Here is a 5,829-nt window from a genome sequence, read left to right on the forward strand (position 1 = left end):
ATACTCAAGCCTCGTGCTACTTTACTTTTGCAGATAAGGGCAAGGCACCCATGTGACAACGACGACGGCATCGTACACCCCAGGATCGTGGCACTTGCATAGGGTAGTTGGTTGTTCTTTTTACATTTCGTAGTCTAGGCCGAATTTGGTTGCATCATTAATATAGGTTAGTATAGGATGAAATGTATTTGCATAATAAACCTTAGGGTAGAATAAAATATGCATTTTTGGTTTTTGTTTCTTTTCTTTTCTTTCAATTTTCTCTTTTTCCCTTGTAACCATTTTTCTCTGAGGTAATAAAAGGCGAGTGCGAGTCGCATTAATGAATAGGGCCCATTAAATGTATATTTCGCATTTCAAAGTATAGTAATGACCTTAAATTAAACAGGTAAAATATTAGGGTCGTTACATTACCCTTGTAATTATATCTTACAACTTAAATACCATTGTTTCTCTAACAAATAATACCCTGACCCTATTTTTTAAGCTTCAGTCACGACCATCTTTAAAATCATAAAAGATGGAGTAAAAAGAACCATAACATTTTTTCGCATTTAAAACAAAACATAAATACATCTTATTTACCAATCCAAAATAAAGTTTGAATATCTTGATAGTAGAAAAATTTAGAAGTAGAAATATCTTGTATTTACATTCAAGGCTCTAAATGAGCATAAATCATTAACTTCACCGTGTCATCTTTTTTGGAGTTGTGGAAAGATATTGTATCTTTGTGAAATGCAGTCAATCTCGTTGCTTACTTTATGCCTTAACTCATCATCTTTCTCGATTTAGTTTCTAAACTTGATCCAAATCTCTTGAAACCTTGAATATATCTTCGTATCTTTATAAATAAAAATTATTTAGAGTCTTAGGCCATTTGATGGATATTTTAAATGTTGAAATTCTTTGAAGAACCTTAGGAGCATTATGATCAGTTTACACTTGAGTCTTCGTTTAGCCCCTACATGTGTTCTAATGACCTTGAAACTATACATAATAGTTAGTAATAAGGCCTATTATATAATCCTTATGTCTTAGAATTGAAGGTACCTACATGTGTTCTAATGACCTTGAAACTATACATAATAGTTAGTCAGAGTGAAATAAGGACTATTATATAATCCTTATGTCTTAGAATTGAAGGTAACTATATGTGACGATTAAGATTTTTCCATTTTTCCTTATTTTTAAGATTTTATTTTTATTTCCAAAATGACAAGATATTAGGTTGTAGCATTTATTTTCACTGGAAAATATGCATGATTTCTGACGAGACAATTATTACCTTAATGGAAAACGCTTTTTTTTTACCGTTTTATATCTCTATGCCCAACCTTTCACATCTCTTGGAAACGATTTTCTCTCCAAACTCACCTTTTGTGTCCAAGTGTGTCTGAGAGAGCGAAAAATGGAGTGCGTTGGAAAGGAAATCGTGTGGGTTGGTTCAAAGGTTATTTTGGGGGTTTCATGGAACGTTAGAGTGCTGTTCGGAGGAAGAACCGAGTGAAAGTAAGGTATCGACTTGGGGATCGTTGCACCAAAGAAGGTTGACCGTCAAAAATCGGTGTTGAGGACGCTACGGGACCATCAGCACATTGTTGGAATAGGGGAGGCAAAATTAGGGTTTCGTCGCCTGTCGGGTAAGGAAGGTGAGGTTTTTAGAATTGGGTTGGGTTCCTTCACAATCGACCTTCGGTTTCAACCCAAAGCCTAGACGTAGAGTCGAGCCACATTTCGTTGTGTGGCCCAATACCGTAGACACACACCTAACAGCTCTGGCGGCTTTGCACGCGTACTCATGGCTCAGCTCGCGCGTGGACGAGGTCGGCTTGGCTCCATCGAACTTCCTTGGCTTAATGGCGGCTCGGCTTGTCGGCTCGATATACCCACAGTATATCGATTCTAAGGTTTTCGACCCTTCCAAAGCCGTTTTTGCCCTTGTTTTTGCGTTCTGAGGTCAGTATGACTCTTAATAGTCAACAATGATTGTGTTAAAAGTTTACCTTGATAACTAACATGAAGTTTAGCTAGAATACGTTAGGAAAGGTTCCTAAATATGTTATGTGGTTCATATAAGACGTAATTAACCGTTAGAATTAACTTGTTGTGAGTGACTTCGACCAAGGCCATTGAGGTAAGTAACTGTACTGTTGTAGTTAGCTTATTATGTGTTGTATGATGGTGCGTGTCCTGTGACCCTTGCATGCACTATATTTTATGTGATTTGACTATGTGATGTATGGATTATGTTGACTGTTGATGTTATGAAAAGTGATGGTTGATATACTAGTATTATATTGTTGGGTTTTATGTCCTAAAACTCATAGTTTGTAAACAAAACATATTCTATTTTCAATAAAGTTATTATTGTTGTTTATTCAGTAAAAATTGTTATTGAATAAAGTAAACTTTACGATCATTAATCTAAATCCAATAAACTAAGAACACTCTGGCTATAGTATGATTACTTGAACTATATGTAGAGACATAAGAGTGGATCAAGTTCAAGTATATATTCAAAATGATCTATAGTATAAGGATAAGGCTGAGTACCTTATTCTGGGGACACTATGGATGCGGCCCACTTTTGTATATGATATAAACAATGTGATCACTAAATTGTACATGTGGAGACATGTGAGTGGGGGCGTCCTATGCAATGAGTATTGCATAAGATCGGACCATGAAGAAAACCACTCTCACTTTATAATGTCGTTTACTGTTGAGACTGATTTTCTTTTCATTCGATAACCTAGGTAACTCGGTTTTAATCCTGAGCTAACCATGAACTCCTGTTTATTCGGAATTATCCTTAGATTTGCATGGGTGAGAGTGGCTCTAGTTCGCCGACTCAATAGGCCTCCCATTTCAGGGGTAAGACTGGGTGAATGGCTGGGGACGTGGGGTGCAAGATGGAATTCACTCCTACCCACTTTTAGGGATAGAAGAGAGGTAGTTCCCTTAAGTATTGACTCCAGGTCTTGAACAAGGGGCCCCACCCACTCATTGGCCTGAGAGGGATTCGGTCCACTGGTTGAACCACAAACCAATTGTTCATAAGAAGATTAATGGGACATAAGGAACAAGAAGCAACTTCAGGGGTAAAACGGCTAATTGACCCAGCTTTAGCTACGAACAACCTGTGAAGGATCGACTTACTAATCATGGTTATATCAAATGAACATAAATATATCTATAGTGAGGGGAGTGCAACTACTAGGCTATAGTGGAGTGTCCTAGTAGTTAACGAGTGTTGTTGATTAACAAGGTTAATGTGTTTAACCGGTTAATCTTGGATCGTTGGAGCCCATGATTTATAGGTCCATTAGGACCCTCTGCTAGCTCATATCGAACTAAACAATAGAACAATGTGACGAGTGAGTTCATGATTTATAGGTCCATTAGGGAATATGCGCTACATATATACGATATATTTAACCACAATTTTGTTTTATTTACGAATTAAACAAAGAGAGAGAATTTGAGATATTTAAATAAGTTTTAAATATTTTAATCAAATATGTGTCGAAATTGATTGGGATTGGCTTTTGAGTTAATATTAAATATTAATTAAATAGTTTAATTAATAATTTAATATTACTTTAATTTGAAATAAATTATTCAAATTAATTATTGAATTAAAATGAAGAAATTAAAAAAGTTGACTTCATTTAATGGAAAAATCCATGTTAGTGGAATTTTGAGGTGTCAAAATTTGGTTTAACCAAACTTGCATGCTTGCCAAATAAACCCCCCAAGTTTGAGTGGAATTTTGAGTGTCAAAATTTGGTTAACTCAAATTTGCATGAACATGCAAACATGACTCTATAAATAGAGTGATCATGCTACATGAAAGGTCTTCTTGATGAAAAACCTTGCGAAAAACCACTCACAAACACTCTCTTCATATATACAAAATATCTCCCAAGTTAAGTCACTCATCGGATTCCACAATCCCGTTCTAAGACCAGAGGATAGTGGAGAAGACACTAGTGGTGGTTCGAAACCGGTTCGTGAGGAAAAAGGAATTTGAACTACAAAAGGTTAGTATTCAAACTCATTAAGTTTTAATACTTATGAACATTCTAGTTATTTACTATAATTGATGTTCTAAAATTGCCTAAGATCCAAATTGCTTCCGCATATGTTATATTAACACCATCATATATGCTATGAAAGTGATGAATGTTGTCATGTATACACGTAGCATGATGGAGTTATGTTATGAAATGCTTATGGAAATAGAATGTATTTTCATATTACGTAATATGTCATGTAATGTAAGCTATCGAACCTCATGCATATTTGTATGTCATTTGCGGTAACGACCCAAAATTTTCTACTTAATTTAACATCGCTACTGTATACGTACCATAAACATTAAATGCGGAAGACTTCATTAAAATTCCATAAAACATAACCTTTATCTTAAAACACAACCATGGACTTACGTGTTTCGAAAATATCTTTAAAACGACACAACAAAAGACTAAATAAAATGAATAAGACTTTAATTTAAAAACATCCTAGTCTAGCCTAAGTCTAAGAAAACAAATACCACTACCCTATGCATGTGCCATGATCTCGAGTTGCGATGCCGTCGTCAGCCGTACAGGAATGTCTTGCCTTAACCTGAAAAATGTAGTAGCACATGGCTTGAGTATGTAAAGAAATACTCAGTATGTGACCCCCTATCGGGGTTATGCAACAATCACATGCAATGAAATGATGGGATCTATCGTTTCGTTTCATTTCGTTTCATTTCGTTTCGTTTCATTTCGTTTTCCGTACAGTGCAGTCCTAACGAGTAATTGTGGACGTGTACCATATACTCTACACACAGCCCATACGTGCGAGTATGGGCTCACCAGCTAGTTTGCACACCGCTAGGCCACTGTCCTTATCCGGTGGGCATACTCTAGGAGCCCCTTATGCCGGGACCTGTTAAAACTAGAACCGTCACGACAGCGCTATGCAATGCATAACGATCGTTGTCCTGCCATTGGTTGTACGCGTCCATACCCTCGTGATGGGATGGGGGTATCCCCCCAAATGCATGAACACACATAATGCATGAGGTCCCCCCATTTCTACATTTATCTTTAATGACCATAACCCCCCTGTCACGTTCCATGCTTCATGTCATTCTCATTTTCAATTCACATTTCATACACATTTCTATCGAGGTTATGATTCCAGACAGTTTACCCTGTTTCATGTCATACAATTCATGCCATTCACATCCACATATTCCATACAAACATGCCATAATCATTCAAGGACCACATATCGTCACATGCCTAACATATCACATCAACTAAGCAGCATACATAGCATACATTCACGTTCACATGATTTCGTACTTAAGCACATTAAACAAGCATACAATTTAATGACACGTGCGAATCCACGGGCACGTGCCAATAAACAACAATTAACGCGTAACCTACGATGGGTGAGCCACTTACCTGGCTAGCTTAAGTCGTTGTCACGAATATATCTTTAATGAAAGTTTGATTCCGTCCTTTGAAACCCGGGTCAACCTATATGAGCCCATGACATTAGTTTCGGGTTTGAACTCTACAACATTATTTCTCTAATTTACATTGGTCCATTGTTAAAAGTCTTGAATTGTTATATATCTATAATTATATTTTTATTAACAATCTTATTTTTCATGGTTACTATTGTATAAGAAAGTAGATACAGCTATTTCAAGTTATTCTCGGTTTTATTACTCTCTCTATTTACCCTGTGTCCCTCTATATTTAGTTTGTGGTTTTTAATTCTGTAATCTTCTTTTTTTCTTTTTTTTTTCTTTTTTTT

The sequence above is a fragment of the Cucurbita pepo genome, chromosome LG20 (genome assembly GCF_002806865.2).
Source record: "Cucurbita pepo subsp. pepo cultivar mu-cu-16 chromosome LG20, ASM280686v2, whole genome shotgun sequence".
Lineage (NCBI taxonomy): Eukaryota > Viridiplantae > Streptophyta > Magnoliopsida > Cucurbitales > Cucurbitaceae > Cucurbita > Cucurbita pepo.